General features: G+C 35.0%; 1 long non-coding RNA gene across 1 annotated transcript; it reads right to left on the bottom strand.

Moving 5' to 3' along the window:
* Window positions 1–15,140: 15,140 nt before the first annotated feature.
* LOC120127578 lies at window positions 15,141–16,447 on the bottom strand. Its single transcript, XR_005516554.1, has 3 exons — window positions 16,025–16,447; window positions 15,854–15,929; window positions 15,141–15,425 (listed from the first exon to the last, which is right to left on the bottom strand). It is a non-coding gene; the product is annotated as an uncharacterized LOC120127578 (long non-coding RNA).
* Window positions 16,448–18,199: the final 1,752 nt, after the last annotated feature.

Here is an 18,199-nt window from a genome sequence, read left to right as displayed (position 1 = left end):
AAATTGAAAGATATTGTTATATGTTTAATGTTGCATATTAAAAGATATTTGGTTAAATTAAATCTCTCTTGAAAATCCCCTATAAATAGTGAGTAAATCTGTTTGGTTTTTCACATCTCAAAATATCTCACAACTCAGTTTTTCAAAAACTTATCTTATCTTGAAAAAAAATTTATTCCTTAGTTTTTCTAGTGATAGTCAAAGGCACGGATCGTTCATGATATATGCAGATGTGCTACTGTAGCTGATCATAAGTTGTTGTATCCTGAGAGACAGAAGACCAACGAACTCGAGCACCAACGTACTCGATCACCAAATGAGTGGTTTGAAAATCTATTTTAAGAAAACTGTGTAGCGACAGGCCTCACTGTTTCCGATCGATAAATCAAAGTAAAATGAGTGTTTTATTTCCATTTATTTTTGTATTATCATCTAATAAGTTTAACCTTTTTGATTTATTTTATCGGGATTGATTTCGTCTCAAATTGTTATTTCGGATACAATCTCAAAATAAAAGTAAACTCGTTCTATCTCTTATCTCTTCATTACATTTAATTTTATAATTATATTTTTTATTCATTATTATTTTTCTATATCATTCTCGGATTAATGCGTGTGCAATTTTTCTAACAATCTTAAGACATATTTGATTTTCTTTTCTTTTTTTCCCGAGATGATATAGATTTCGTGAGTTTAATCTTTGTTGTGTACAAATGAAGTGCAAAAAAATTCGGCAAAACAAATATTGGGAGAAAATCAAGAGGAATTTACGCCAAAGATAAGTTTTCTTCAATTTTGAATTTATGAATTTCAAATTCTTTGAGGAATATTTTTAAATTTAATTTTAATGTGAGATATGACTCCATTAATTTTTGTGTAGGGATTCAAATAATTGGATTCCAATATCTTTGCAAGATCTCTGCTGTTGCACACTTTGTGGGGTACACCTTGAATCTTAATGGTTTGGGTTTTGATTAACAATGATGAAGTTAATAAAGATGATAAAGAATTCAAGTTTTGGTTGACAACGATGATGCCAATCAGGTAGGTGAAATCTGAATATTTCTTTTTAATTCGAAACGATTTGGAACTCCTTCTTCTACCTTCTTAATATGAAACGACTTAGATATCGTGGAAAATGATATAGCAAATAAATTTGTTTAGGGATTTATCCTGCCGTCTTAACGGGTTTGATAAAATCTCAAAGTGGACAAATCTGTATAATAGAAATTGTCGTAAAAGTAACTTTGGTTACTGATTTTGTTTCAGAATATTTGAGTCTGTCCAATAACAAAATCGGAAATAAACAAGAATTAATTTTCTTGGAATCTTTGATTTCGTGTTTGAAATCAATTGGGATTTTAATTATGTCGTGAAACAGAATTATTTGATTTCTATAGAAATCGTTGGAAAGTAACAACCGTGTTAGTGATTTGTTTCAGAATTTTAGTTCATGACTAAATTCTGTTAAAAGATAAATCAAAATTTAATTTTTGTTTATTGTTAAAATTATTATTAATTCTAGTTTTGTGTGTTAAACTAAATCATGATTTGAGCCACAATGAGAAACTTGTAAAAATCTATGAATAGAATTTTAAGATGTGATAACATATAGATGTTATTTTATTTGATCAGGGTGAATTTGACCAAATGTGAGATGATCCTTCTATTATTAAAGAGGATGAGGTAAACGTTGTTATCGATTCTTGAGAGTATTATGACTTTCTATGTTGGAAATACATCTTGAATATATTATCGGATACACAATATAAAGTGTACAATTGAACCATAGATATAAAACGGAAGATGCTGGTACTAATGAATTATTAGTGAACAATTTCTTATACTTCGTAATAATGACATAGACGAGGGAGAATATGTAACATCCTCAATATCGGGTTAGTGACCAAAGTGTGAGATTTTAAATTTTAGTGACCAATTTAGATAAATTAAAAAGTTCAAGGGCTTAATTGAAATATATGGTGTAGGATGATTTAGTAAATGAAGAAGAAGAAAGGGGTAAATGAGTCATTGAACAAGAAAAATAATTAAATAATAATTATTGGGTATTTTAATACCCATGTGGAGCATGTGTAGGAAACAAATGTTTCCAGATAACTTTTCTATCTTCTTTCTTCTTCTCCAACATGAAGCACCCAAGCCAAGGTGAGTTTGATTTCTTTTGGTTAATCCTAAAAATTCAAGTATGGTTTTGGTTAAGAACACTTAGGAAACATGATAAAGATGAAAAATGTCATAGAAACTCAAAAATTTGTAAGTTATGAAGGATTAAAGATAAGAAGTGAATAAGTGAAATTTTGAATAAGGATGTATAAATGAATTTAGAAGTTAAATTTGACTTGTCATAGGTATGAATAAGAAGTTATAAGTATTAGAAGTAAGTTTGGATTACATGGAAAATTTAGTAAGATTCTTAGTTTTAAGAATCTGAATGAGATATGAGAGATAATAAGGTGTTGTAATGATAGAAGTTAGTTAAAATGGTTGTAGTTGAGTTGGGTGATCTAAAAAGAAGTTTTATATAAGGAAATTTAATGAAAAGTTATGGAATTTTTGGGTGAAAAAGTCTGATCTGGGCAAGGTGTATCGGTACACTATGACTGGGTACCGATACACTAAGACCAATTTTGAAGGTGTATCAATACATTAAGGAGTGTATCGATACATGTGAATTTTGAATTGAATTTGAGTACGATACACCAGGAGTGTATCAATACACTCTTAAAGGAAAAAATTGAAGTTTAGTTCATTAAATTAGCTTAAGTTATTAATATCAAGTTATAAGGTTTAGGCTTCTGATAATCGTCTCGAAAATTATATTTATGTAGATATCGAGCCTAAACGAGTTTCAGAACAAGTGACAAGTAAGATTGATGGAGGTAAAGGAAAAGAAATATAGGTGAATGCATATGCATAGTATGAATATAGTAGTATATTAAGTTCTAGACTTGTGATAAGTCTAGATTTAATAACTTGATACATGATTACATTCCATATTATGATACATGACATGAATTCATATTATATACATTATGTGACAATGTTCTAAGTGAATTGTAATACCCTAATTTTGTCCGGACAATTTAAATTCACTTGAAGATGTTCGAGAAATAATCGTGCTCAATGAGGATTTAATTCAAAGGATGAATGGAAGCTTACATTTGGGGATAACATGAAAATCAAGAAACTTTGGTGCATAATTGGATTGATATCGTATATGTTTTATTTTGGAGATTGAGAGACAAATTAAAATTCAACCCAAAATTAAGTATTTGAAGTCCACTTACAACTCCAAAATAGATTACAAATATTTATGGCCCAATTACAACCCAAGTTTGACCCAGTTTTGACTCGGATTCGGCCTAGTTAGAGACACCTCCCACGTGAAGCGCCCCAACAGAAGCTGGTGCCTCCCGAGATGTCCTGTTGCCCACACCCTACCCATGCCATTTCCAGTCCTCACGTAAAGCACCAAGCCCGAGCTGGTTCCCATGCTCTGCAATGGGCGAGAAGGGAACATAAGGGGTTAGGTCTCCATTTTCCTACATCGGGAAAGAGGGTGGAGAGGATCTTATCAACGAGGCAGATAACGCACAATGAAAAAGGGGGGCAGATTTAACACACACAAAAAAGACAACAACATATTAAACTATTTTAGGGGGTTCACGATCATCAGAGGGGAGATGATTACATTGTGAGCAGATTCGTTGTAACAAAAAAAAAAAGGATGTAATCGTTCTCATTCTTCTCACAGAAAATAAAAGCTAGAGTTTGATTTTTGAAGCTATCTTTACGATTCTTTCATGAGTTATTTCATTTTATTTTAACATCGATTCCAAATAAACAAAAGGATCATTGTTGAGGGGATTCAACAAAAAAAACACAAAATAACCTAAAGTAAACCAATCGAAACCTAAAGGAAATGGATAGGTGCGTACTTAGTCTGTTCGAGTGTCGCTGAAGGAGAACCATTATAGCCGGAGTTGGGTGAGTTTGTAGTGAGTTGTTAGCACCCTTGCATGTCATTTTTTCGGTTTAGTTACCATTTATCGGGATTTCTAAAATGAAAACAGAACAAAATAGGAATAGAAGAGGGATGACCGATTTACCTTAGTGGTTTAAGTTACCTGTCAGAGTAGTGGTCCACCGCTAGTGTCGATGAGGTGAAGGGTCGTGAGTCTTTTTCGGTCGTCTGTTGTGTTTCAGGTATGGTATTGGGGTTTTGGTCTAGCCCGATCACCGTTAGGGTGGTCGGAGGTGAGGAAGTAGCCGATCTACGGCAAGAGCGAGCCCTCTAGTGTCCTAGGTTGCCTCGATCGAGAGTTGGAGTGGGAGATTATGAACAAACTAGGCGGGGTTTGCTTTGTTGGGGTCATTTAGAGCTTTTTTCATCGTCGTATATGCCTATTGGGGAGAGGGGTGGCCACCAAGGCGGTGGCCGGAGCAGTGTCTATTTGGGAGACCATTGGGGGCTTTCAACGGTGCTTTGTGAGAACGAGAGGAATGGAGGAGATAGGGAGAGAAGAGAGCATTGCAGCTGAATGAGGGATTTTTAGCAAATGAGATAGGGTTTCATTTTACCCAATATTTCGAATATATTAGATCCTCAAAACGGCAGCGCTTTGGGTGGCCGGTTTGCGTGGGAGTATTGCTGAGGGAGTCACGTTTGTTTTTATTTAATGCACTCTAGTCCTTAATTCACATTTCTTACATTTTTTAATTTTATCTTCATATTTTATGCGCATTTTAATTTGGTACATAAGTCCATGTTTGCATGTTTGTGATTCTGTCTCCATATTTTACCCGTATTTAATTTAAGTCCTAAATGGTAATGTATTTAACTTATGTTTGTTTATACATTTTATTTGTACTTTTACACATATTATGATTTAGTCCTCAGGTTGAGCCTTTTCGTTTTTCTATTTGTGCCTTTATATTTTGCGTTACTTTCAATCTGGTCATCGGTTATGTTGATTCTAAGTTGTATGTTATTTTTACATTTAGTATGTAATTTTGTTAATTGCATTTCATTCTGGGATCCATTTGTTGTGAACTTTCTTTGGTTTTTACATTTGGTATGTTCATTTTCAGATTTATGTTTTGATTTTATAGGCAATTTCGGGTTTATTTTGATTTTAGTATATGTAATATATTGAGTTGTTTTTCTCGTGATCTTTGTTTAATTTATGATTTCAACTTTAGATTTATTTGCTCATTTATTCTAATCATATGTTTAATTAATTTTTGCATGACATCCTTTTGCGTAAAATGTATGATATCCTCATTTGCATAACTTGACATTATTACATAATTAGATTAAGGGTAATACCCTTTTAATTTAAAATCGTTTTAAGTGGGTTGTCATAACGCATTCGAGGTCCACTTTTAACGATTTTAAAATACAAGTGTATCCCATTAGTGACACCTAAGAAATTGATTCATCACTTTAAAATTTGAGAATTGAAGAAAAATAGATATTCGGCTAAATAAATTTATCGAGAAAAGGTTTTTATAACTATTTAAGATTTAGTCTCGATATTTATAAATAATAGAATATTCTTTATCTTTCTAAAGGTTGGGTAATTTTAACTTAATAAATTTTGGTGCTTTGAAATATGGTAAAATTTGTATGGTGTTTTATTTTTCGGGAATTATAAACCAAATTAAACTCGAATTTGTAAATTTCATTGCAAAAACATTAATTAATCGACTAGGTATCGATTTAGGGCGATGTGGGGGTGTTAATCCTTCCCCACGCGTAACCGACTCCCGAACTCGAATTTTGGTAACGCAGACATCTATTTGTCATTTTAATTAAAATTAATTTTTATTTGAAATGGCAAAACATTTTTGGGTGCCCAATCACACCCTACTCAAAGATTGGTGGCGACTCTTTGAACTTATGTTTTTATCGTGAAGGAATTTCCAAATTTTCGAAACGAGAGATCTCTAAAATCACATTGTTTTTAATTAAAAATTGTAATTTTAAGAGAATAATTAAAAATGACGTGGTTTTCAAAATCTCACTTCCCCCACTTTAAAAATCGTTTCGACAGCTTGGCGACTCTGCTAGGGACTTTTTAGAGAGTCATACCTATAGTCGATTAATTGATTGTCTTTGCAATTGAAAGTTATAAATTCGTTTTAATTTGGTTTTTGATCCCCTATTTGGTTTTAATGTTGTTTGTTCAGAATTTGATTAACCAATAAATAGTTGTACTGATCTGTTTGCTAATGGTTTCAGATTAATTATGTGTTTAAAGAGGATTGATCTTTTGAGCATTTTGTGAATATGTGTTGTTTTATTTTTGCTTTTCCTCACACACTGCATAGTTGTATTTGCATAACATGAGCTAAAACCCTGCTCCGTCCTATTTAAATAGGAATGAGAGACTACTCCCTTGTGTAGTTTTCACCTCCGCATGGGATAGTGGATCGCTCCTGGAGCTCACGCCTTATGGTCCTCGTGATGGTAATCACCTTCCCATGGACATTAGGAGGTGTGTTCCCTCGATGTTGAACTCGATCCCTAAAGCTTATAATAGGCCAAAATTAAGGGTTCGGCAGCCCAAGGAGGCACCGACAAGGACAATTCGAGAACCTAATTACTTTAGAACCTAACCCAACATATAGTGAACATAGAGCCTGAATTTAGGTCAAGCCTAACCCGAACCTTAAAAGCCCCGTGAAAAGGGTACACAAGGAAAAGCTTTTGAGTCATTTATTTTCGTTTTTTGAATAAATGTATACGAACTAGAAATCATGCGGTTAGGTTTATTTACTCGAACAAGCATGCGAATTTGATATCATGCGGTTAGGAATTTTTTGTGAATAACAAAGCATGTGGGTAGATATCATGTTGGGTAGGATCTACTAAAGTATGATTGGGTAGTCTGCATGTGAGGGTAGGTTTTATTTATTTCGATACTTATTATTTTGTTGTTTATATTATGTGTACTAACCCATTTTGGTTTTATGTCTATTTTATTTGAGATTTATTGCATTTGCATCTTCATGTCATTCAAATGTATTAATTCGCAAGTGATTGACTAATAAGAAGGCTGGTAATAATGAGGCAAGAAATTCTTACCATGTACTCAAAATTCGGAGATCCAGAGACATTCAAGTGATTCATGAAGAAGGACATTCGATGAATGAAGAAATTTGAACCTGATTGAAGAACGATTCATGAAGATGGACATCAGATGAATGAAGAAATTCGAAACTGATTGAAGATCGATCCATGAAGAAAGACATCCGATGAATGAAGTTTGAAGTTGATCGAAGAATTCTTTCAAAGGAGCGAAGGCCGAAGATGTTTCCTCAGGAGATAAATGCAGTAATACCAAGGATAAGAAGACCCTTCACAAAGACATGAAGACCACTTTGCATTGAAAGTAAAAATGGAGATCTCGAGATTCAATCTAAGGACATCCGACGTCATCGAAGGTGATAAAGTACGCCGACAGCTGAGGGGTGCAATGTTAGATTCCATGAAGAGTACGGTTTAAGAAAATGAAGAAATGAAGAATCACAATTGTATTTTGACTATATGGTGTAATGAAATCTTGTTGTCTAAATGAAGGTTGTTCTATAGTGGTCACTTTTGGAATTAACACCTTTTGCATTTTCATTTGGCATTTGCATTTGCATTGCATGTACATATTGAAGCATTTTATATGCATTAATCATGAAAACATAGAAATAACTTATGGAAGATTATGTGACAGTAATAACAAGATCATTCATTCATACTACTCCTCATCATCATGAGCAAACAAATAGAAGCAATGGAGCAATCTAATGAGAAATCACAAGATCAGTTACAAAAGCAGTTGGCTGGATTACCACAAGATAGCAGAAATTAAGTGCCGGGTTCCCTGCAAGGTGTATCGAATCAAATGAACCAGGTGTTGGCAACCAAGGCTATTGGTAGAGAGGAAATCGCTGATAAAGGACACCAATCTCATCATACTGGTACATCAAGAGTGATAATTTGCCCTGGAGCATCTAACTCAAACCTAGGGAAGAGTATTGTCAATTTTGAGCAATTTGAAGACGAATTCAAGTGGTTGAGTGAAGCCCTTAAAGATATGAAGTTAGAAACTAGAGAACTCAATTTGGTCCCTGATTTGGTTATTCCACATGAATTTAGGGTGCCTAATTTTGAGAAATATGATGGCACTAGTTTTCCCCTAATTCATCTGAAGATGTTTTGTAAAAAAGATGGAAGGGTACTTAAATGATGATAATTTGCTGATTCATTTCTTCCATGATAGTCTTGCTGGTCCATCGGTAGTATGGTATAATCATTTGAACAGATAGCAGACCAAGACATGGGTCAACCTAGCTGATGCTTTTCTAGGGCAATATCGATATGTTAAAGGCTTAGCCCCAAAATGTCATGACCTTCAGAGGATAAGGATGAGAGCTACTGAGAGCTTTAAAGAATATGCCCTAAGATGGAGAGGAGTGGCAACACAAGTTTAGCCTCCTTTGCTAGAAGAAGAAATATCAGGTTTGTTTCACGATTCTCTTCCAGCTCCTTTCTTTGAGTTAATGTTGGGAAATTCAACGAATGGCTTCAAGTATCTTATGATGGCTGGAGAATTAATTGAAGATGCAATCAGCAAGGGAAACTTGAAAGTCACTTCCAAACGTCTAACCGATCAAAAGGAAAAGGCTGATAAGGTGAATGAATGTCACATACAGAGCTCCCATAACCACAAAAGAAAAGGGATAGCTAGTTACTCGAGTCGTCCAAAGAAATCCCAAGATCGAAAAATACTTTGAAAATGTTCCAAACTTCAATCTTGGATCTGTATTCCCATTTGGTTAAAGGTCAATACCTTACACCGAGGCCAGTGAAAGTGAAACCAAACCCTTCTGCTCACAGCTATGATCAAGATGGTGCATGTGATTTTCATCTAGGGGCATTGGGCATTCTGCAGGAAATTGTAGGTCGCTGTTAAAGGAGATAGAGGTGTTTGTGAAAAATGGGACGTTAACACAAGCATTGGTGGAACAATGGATGACGAGCTAGAGTGGGGCACCAGAGTACAATATGTAGCACCTGATTGAATCAAATGCCACTGCATCAGAAGAACAACGGGGCATCCTAATTATGTAGAAATCATTTTGTTCATCATGAAACTTTTTGTCATTTGTAACATATTGTTTGAACATGTTTTTGTCGTTTTTATCAACATTTTGAAAAGATTTTTAAATGAACTTACATAATTTTCCAAAGGTCGTGAGAAATGAATCAAGTTTTAATCTTGTAATTCTTTGAATATCAAATGAGTTAAAGGTTGTTTTGCTACTTCATTTATTATATGCTATTGACAAAAGGCAATATTAGACCTTCCATGTCCCATCCAAAGCCGAAAGAACCGTTGTTGGTTTCCTTAACACCGAGACTGAACATTGACATCACTTCCCCAGCCTCAATAAATCCTAAGAGCATGACGAGGGCCTTTCCTACAAGAAAGACAAGATGGAGTGTTACAGATCAAAGATATACTAGGACCACGTAGAAGAAGAAGAAATAAAGGGAATCATTGAAATAATTCTATCATGCATTAATTATATTGTTTTTCGTGTAAATAAGGTTAATCCTAAATACTCATCCCCCTGAGGATACCTCTTTTACAAAGACTTCCATGTATGAGATGATGAACGGCTTTATTTCGTTTATCTTTTCAAATATATGTATATATATATACCCCTTATTGCCCCCTTTTGAGCCTATAATATTTTCCTTCTGATTCAACCCAAACCAAGGATCACCCTCCACACTGGGGGGCAAAGGTGAAGAACATCTGCTCACATGAGTGAAGATCATCAATTCAGATTTCGCTACAAAAGTAAGTCACGATGAAATAACAAGATACTGTGAGGTAGACCAAATACAAAGCGCTCTAAGATCTAATTGAGTTGACAACATGAAGAGAAAGAAAAAAAAAGATAGAAATGAAAGAAATGAAAAATAAAAAAATGAGAAAAATTAAAAATAGAGAAAAAAAGAAAGAAGAAAGAAAATCGATCAAACACCTCAAGACGGTGGTTCAAACATTTCGATTTTATTCACCCGAAGATCATGAAACACTAAAGGAAAAAAAGAGAATAAAAGACAACTGAGCGGATTCAAATAAGGCAGAGCAAGGTTGAAGACAGTAGAACAAATTGATCATTGGTTCGATCACCTTTAAACACTTGTTTGAGCTTATTTATCCTTTTCTTTCATAACCATGAGCTCTGGTCTACATTACGTGCTGAAAAGTCTCTTCTAATCATACATGGATTTCTAAATAGAGAGACTATTTCAGATTTCATTCCGCCCCTCAAGTTTAATTGTATTTGTAAATAGTTTTTTAAAATAAAATCTTTAATGCATGATAGGAAAAAATAAAAGGAGGGTTCAAGACGTAAAATTTTAGATGACGTCTTGAAACCAAAGGAGAATTCGAGTTAAAAACCTGAAAAGGCAACTCGAACACAAAGATTGTCAACTACTGTACAGAAGGGTGATCTTATACATCTCTTGATAAAGCATTGCACAGTCCAAAGGCGCTCACGAAGGCTAAGAACCAGTGAACATTTCTAGAAGAGAAGCATAATGGTTGCCTTATCAGATCAATAAAATGCTAGAATTAAGGATGCGAGAAGCTAACCTGAAATACATTACCTTCCTAAGTCAGCCTAAGCCTTTCTTCAGCATTAATCTTTACAATTTTCAAATATATATAATTTTTGAAGGATTAAAAGAAAATTTGACTTATTTGATATTCATTGAACTCTTGTTTCACAATTTGTTTTGATTGTGAGTCTGAAGAAAATGACAGCGTTTTTGAAATTTATTCATAAATTTTTCACATTCCCTAAAAATAAGAGAAAATGGAAAAACATTTTCAAACATGACAGTTTCAAATGTGAAAGGTCATTGAAGTTGGTGACACTCATTCTCCCTCCATTGGAGAAGAAGAATAAGCAATGCCAGAATATGAAGCATTCCGCGATCTTGAAGCAGATGGTCTAAGAGATCAGAATGGATGAAGGATAGAAATGCTAATATTTCCTTATGACGTTGTTAGTAACCCATCAAGAAGTAGATGATCGCCATATTTGAAAGGGGGCACATATCTCAGCCCGAATGAAAATACAATACATTATGTTATAAGGGTTGATCACTACTCCTGTTTAGTAGTACTAGAATGTGAGCATACGAAGTCAAGAGATTTTTGGCACAAAGGGAACCATGAATACACACATTGGGGCATGACTGAACCCACATCATGTTGAGATGACAAGATTTAGACTAGGGAGGCATGAAGAAGGAGCCTTACAATTTAAAGCGATGGAGCATTTTGAAGGCCCATACCAGTATAAGATGATGTTGGGCACGACTGAACCCACATCATGTTGAGATGACAAGATTCAGACCAAGAAGGTATGGAGAATGAGCCTTACAATTTGAGGTGTTGGGGCATTTTGAAGGCCCGTACCAGTATAAGATAATTGTGGCACTAGTGAAGGCTTGTTTCAACTAGAGGTATTAATGTGGGGCATCTTTGGAAGCTTATGAAGACTGTGGAATGATCAATGAATTGAACAAATAATTCCAATGGGATAGAAATGTATGAGTGGTGAAAATAGTGAAATAACGACAGAGGGGTTTACTGTATATGATCATTTTGTTCATCATGAGTTGTATTACTCTTGTGATTTCCACTGAGTTTTTGTATCCTTGTAATACCATACAAAAACTCTGAAGGCTATGCAAATAGCTTCTTTGGTTGAAAGATATGAGCCGAAGCCACATGAAGAGCTGAATGTATTGTCAAATGTTTTACGAACCAGTGAATATTGTGATGAATCAGTGTTGCGATTATAGATTGTTTCCATTACCTAAGATGAAGATTGTCTTCTACAATGCCAGGGTTGAAAATGAAAAAATGGTGAAATTTTATTTCCACGAAAGAGGCGATAAACTGTTAACATCAAGAAACTAGTGGAACCAACTAGAGTTGAATGATGGGTTGTTATTAAATCTCTCGACCTGATAGGGTATAAATGAGCATTGTTTGATATTTGATTAGATGGGTGGCATGAAAATTGGGATAGAGCTTCCTTGTGATGTGTTTCAAAAGTTAAATCAGAATAGATGCAGATCTCCCTTTGATCTTTACAGAGTTTGATATAGGCATATGCATGGTCTCCAAAAATATGGCACACATTCATATTTATGATCATAACAAGAAGTTGAGAGAGAAAATGTTTCCTCCGAAATGAAGATAGAAGACGAAGACGACTAGAAGATGGAAGAAGATCAGAGGGCTCGTCAAAAATGCAAGTTGAAAACTATGAGTTTCTACACGGGTATATGAAGCAGACCCTAGAAAGAATGATCAAGTAAAAGAAGATTGAGTTCGCCACTTTGAAGGCAAATGAAGATTAAATTAACATTTATGCATTCATGAGAACATCATTTGCATAAAAGAAAATGCATTACACTGATACATTTCATTGCATATGTGCTTCATGCATAAACACATGATTTTGACAGGTCTTCTAGTGAAAAGAGAAGATGCATGATGTTAAAATCTCGATGATTGAAAGGAAGATTTCAAACCTCAAACACAAGAAATCACATTTAGAGAGACATGCCCTGAAGAATAGAGAGGTCTAATTCACAAAAGAAGCATTACTTTGAAGTGAAGACCATCAAATGTATAATAAAAACAAAGATTTTCATGTATGAAGAAGTAAATCAATCTTAAGCCTTCACCGAAGAATAGTGAAACAAATCATTTTAAGCCTTCACCAAAAGAGTAGTGAAGCAAACCATCTTAAGCCTTCACCGAAGAGTGGTGAAGTAAACCATCCTAAGGCTTCACCAAAGAATAGTGAAACAATTCATCTTAAGCCTTCACTGAAGAGTAGTGAAGCAACTCAATCTTAAGCCTTCACCGAAGAGTAGTGAAGCAAATCCATCTGTAAGCCTTTAGAGCAAGATGATAAGTCCTTCGGGCCATCCATAAGACTTTCGGGTAGGATGTTTTCACATGAATTTGAGAAAATAAGAAAGTGATGTTTTAAGAAAATGAAATCTTTGAAAACTAAGAAGGTGATTTCCAAAATTTCACGCTTAGTAAGTCTTTCAAGCCATCAATAAGTCTTTCGAGCATGATGCTTAAATCTTTCAGGTCATCTGTAAGCCTTTAGAGCAAGATGATAAGTCATTTGGGCCATCCATCAGACCTTCGGGTAGGATGTTTTCACATAAAGTTGAAAGATGAGAAAGTTTTGTTTAAGAAAATGAAATCTTGGAGAAGTAAAAAAGCGATTTCTAATATTTCACACTATATAAGTCTTTCGGGCCATCATTAAGTCTTTCGAGCACGATGTTTAAATCCTTCGGGTCATTTGTAAGCCTTTTGAGCAAGATGATAAGTCCTTCGGTCCATCCAGAAGACCTTCGGGTAGGATGTTTTCACATGAATTTGAAAATGAGAAAATGATGTTTTAAGAAGATGAAACTTTTGAAAACTAAGAAGGCGATTTCGAAAATTCATTATTTTTAAGTCCTTCGGGCCATCAGTAAGTCTTTCGAGCATGATGATTGAATCCTTCGGGTCATCTGTAAGCCTTTAGAGCAAGATGATTAAGTCCTTCGGGTCATCCATAAGACCTTCAGGCCATCCATAAGACCTTCAGGTAGGATGTTTTCACATAAATTTGAAGAATGAGAAAGTGATGTTTTTAGAAAATGGAATTTTTGAAAAGTAAGAAAGGTTTCTTACATAGTAAATTATTTCCAAAATTTATAAGTCATTCGGGCCATCAGTAAGTCTTTCGAGCATGATGTTTAAATCCTTCGGGTCATCTGTAAGTCTTTTGAGCAAGATGATAAGTCCTTCGGGTAGGATGTTTTGACATGAATTTGAAAAATGAAAGTGATGTTTAAGAAAATGAGATATTTGAAAAGTAATAAGGTGATTTCAGCATTTCGCACTTTATAAGTCCTTCGGGCCATCAATAAGTCTTTCGAGCATGATGATTAAGAATCCTTCGGGCCATCAGTAAGTTTTTCGAGCATGATGCTTAAATCCTTCGGGTCATCTGTAAGCTTTTTGAGCAAGATGATAAGACCTTCGGGTGGGATATTTTCAAGTGAATTTAAAAAATGAGAAAGTAATGGTTTAAGAAAATGAAATTTTTGAAGTAAAAAGGTGATTTCCAATACTTCGCACTATATAAGTCCTTCGGGCCATCAGTAAGTCTTAAGAAAATGATGATTAAATCCTTCGGGTAATTTGTAAGCCTTCAGCGAAGAGTAAGGCAAATCCATCAGTAAGTGCCATCAGTAAGTCTTTCGAGCATGATGATTAAATCCTTCAGGTAATTTGTAAGACTTCACCAAAGAATAGTGAAGCAAATCTATCAGTAAGTGCCATCAGTAAGTCTTTCGAGCATGATGAGGAAGTCCTTCGGACCATCAGTAAGTCTTTCGAGTATGATGATTAAATCCTTTGGGTTATCCATAAAACCTTCGGGTAGGATGTTTTTACACCAAGATGATAAGTCATCCGGGCCATTTTAAGCCTTCTCAGAAGAGTGTTGGAGCAAACCATCAGATCATCAGATGTGGAAGGAAATTGAAGATTCTCGGGTACGACGAAGCAGAGCAATCGATTAAAAGCGTTTTATGCACGTGAGATGGAGGCGAAAGTCAATGAGAAGACTGAAGAAGGGAAATAGACGCTACGGTCAGACAAATTAGGTTATTTTTTATCTTTGCCACGTTCTTGTGTTCACAACAACGAGAAAAGAGGGGCAGCTGTAATACCCTAATTTTGTCCGAACAATTTAAATTCACATGAAGATGTTCGAGAATTAATTTGGAGATAATATTGCTCAATGAGGATTTAATTCAAAAGATGAATGGAAGCTTGTATTTGGGGATAACATGAAAATCAAGAAACTTTGGTGCTTAATTGGATTGATATCGTATATGTTTCATTTTGGAGATCGAGAGATAAATTAAAATTCAACCCCAAATTAAGTGTTTGAAGTCCACTTACAAGTCCAAAATAGATTACAAATATTTATGGCCCAATTACAACCCAAGTTTGACCCAGTTTTGACTCAAATCTGACCCAGTTAGAGACACCTCCCACGTGAAGTGCCCCAACCGAGCAACAGCTCATGCACGCATGCTCCATCATGTCTGCTCCACATACTGAAGTGCCACTCCCAACAGAAGCTGGTGCCTCCCGAGATGTCATGTTGCCCACACCCTGCCAATGCCGTTTTCAGTCCTCACGTGAAGCACCAAGCCCGAGCTGGTGCCCATGCTCTGCAACGGGCGAAAAGGGAACACAAGGGGTTGGGTCTCCATTTTCCTGCATCGGGAAAGAGGGTGAAGAGGATCTTATCAGCGAGGCAGATAACATGCAATGAAAAAGGGGGCAGATTCAACACACAAAAGAAAAGACAACAACATATTAAATCATTTTGGGGGTTCACAGTCATCAGAGGGGAGAGGATTACATTGTTAACAGATTCGTTGTAACAAAAAAATGATGTAATCGTTCTCATTCATTTCACAGAAAATAAAAGCTAGAGTTTGATTTTCGAAGTTATCTTTACGATTCTTTCATGAGTTCTTTCATTTTATTTTAACATCGATTCCAAATAAACAAAAGGATTATTGTTGAGGGGATTCAACGAAAAAAAAAACACAAAATAACCTAAAGCAAACCAATCGAAACCCATCATCGTTAGCCACCGTTAAGCAAAACCAAACCAAAGGAAAGGGATAGGTGCGTACTTGGTCTGTTCGAGTGTCGCTGAAAGAGAAACACTGTCGCCGGAGTTGGGTGAGTTTGTGGTGAGTTGTTAGCACCCTTGCATGTCATTTTTTCGGTTTAGTTACCATTTATTGGGATTTCTAAAATGAAAACAGATTAAAATAGGAATAAAAGATGGATGGTCAGTTTACCTTAGTGGTTTAAGTTCCCTATCGGAGTAGTGGTCTACAGCCGGTGTCGATGAGGTGAAGGGCCGTGAGTCTTTTTCGGTCGTATGTTGTGTTTCAGATCTGGTATTGGGGTTGTGGTCTAGCCCAATCACCGTTAGGGTGGTCGGAGGTGAGGAAGTAGTTGATCTACGACAAGAGCGAGCCCTCGGGTGTCCTAGGTTGCCTCGATCGAGAGTTGGAGTGGGAGATTATGAACAAACTAGACGGGGTTTACTTTGTTGGGGTTATTTAGGGCTTTTCCCATCGTCGTATTTGCCTATTGGGGAGAGGAGTGGCCACCACGGCGGTGGCCGGAGCGGTGTCTATTTGGGAGACCATTGGGGGCTTTCAACGGTGCTTTGTGAGAACGAGAGGAATGGAAGAGATAGGGAGAGAAGAGAGCATTGTGGCTGAATGAGGTATTTTTAGCAAATGAGGTAGGGTTTCATTTTACCCAATATTTCGAATATATTAGATCCTCAAAACGACAGCGCTTTGAGTGGCCAGTTTGCGTGGGAGTATTGCTGAGGGAGTCACGTTTATTTTTATTTAATGCACTCTAGTCTTTAATTCACATTTCCTGTATTTTTTAATTTTATCTTTATATTTTATGCGCATTTTAATTTGGTCCATAAGTCAATGTTTGCATGTTTGTGATTCTGTCTCCATATTTTACCCGTATTTAATTTAAGTCCTGAATGGTAATGTATTTAACTTTTGTTTGTTTATACATTTGATTTGTACTTTTACGCATATTATGATTTAGTCCTCAGGTTGAGCCTTTTCGATTTTCTATTTGTGCCTTTATATTTTGCACGACTTTCAATTTGGTCCTCTATTATGTTGATTCTAAGTTGTATGTTATTTTTACATTTAGTATGTAATTTTGTTAATTGGCATTTCATTCCTGGGATCCATTTATTGTGAACTTTCTTTTGTTTTTACATTTGGTATGTTCATTTTCAGATTTATGTTTTTGATTTTATAGGCAGTTTCGGGTTTATTTTGATTTTATTATATGTAATGTATTGAGTTGTTTTTCTCGTGATCTTTGTTTAATTTATGATTTCAGCTTTATATTTAGTTGCTCATTTATTCTAATCATATGTTTAATTAATTTTTGCATGACATCCTTTTGTGTAATATGTATGATATCCTCATTTGCATAACTTGACATTATTACATAATTAGATTAAAGGTAATATTCTTTTAATTTAAAATCATTTTAAGTGGGTTGTCATAACGCATTCGAGGTCCGCTTTTAACGATTTTAAAATAAAAGTGTATCCCATTAGTGACACCTAAGAAATTGATTCATCACTTTAAAATTTGGGAATGGAAGAAAAAGAAATATTCGGCTATTTAAATTTATCGAGAAAAGGTTGTTATAATTATTTAAGATTTAGTCTCGATATTTGTAAATAATTGAATATTCTTTATCTTTCTAAAGGTTGGGTAATTTTAACTTAATCAATTTTAGTGCTTTGAAATATGGTAAAATTTGTATGTTGTTTTATTTTTCGGGAATCATAAACCAAATTAAACTCGAATTTATAAATTTCATTGCAAAGATATTAATTAATCGACTAGGTACCGATTTAGGGCACTGTGGGGGTGCTAATCCTTCCCCGTGCGTAACCGACTTTCGAACTCGAATTTTGGTAACGCATACATCTATTTGTCATTTTAATTAAAATTATTTTTTATTTGAAATGGCAAAACATTTTTGGGTGCCCAATCACACCCTACTCAAAGATTGGTGGCGACTCTTCGAACCTATGTTTTTATCGTGAAGGAATTTCCAAATTTTCTAAACGAGAGATCTCTAAAATCACATTGTTTTTAATTAAAAATTGTAATTTTAAGAGAATAATTAAAAATGACGTGGTTTTCAAAATCTCACTTCACTCACTTTAAAAATCGTTTCGACATGAATATGTTTGAAAAGTTACACGAGCTATGTGATCAAGGTAAAATTTACATGTCTACGAGATATAAACTATGTGAATTGTGAAAGCCCATGTTATGTCGATGAGAACTATAGGTATAATTGGCATGCCAAGAGTAAAGAGTTTACGCGGTCCTTCGGGACATATATGTATTCTTTGGAACATGTGTGAGGTCTTTTGAGACACATACTTGATCCTTGGAATATGT

Source organism: Hibiscus syriacus, unplaced genomic scaffold (assembly GCF_006381635.1).
Source record: "Hibiscus syriacus cultivar Baekdansim isolate YM2019G1 unplaced genomic scaffold, ASM638163v2 tig00110469_pilon, whole genome shotgun sequence".
NCBI lineage: Eukaryota > Viridiplantae > Streptophyta > Magnoliopsida > Malvales > Malvaceae > Hibiscus > Hibiscus syriacus.
The sequence above is the reverse complement of the archived record's forward strand: the minus strand, read 5'-3'. Positions and strand labels throughout refer to the sequence as shown.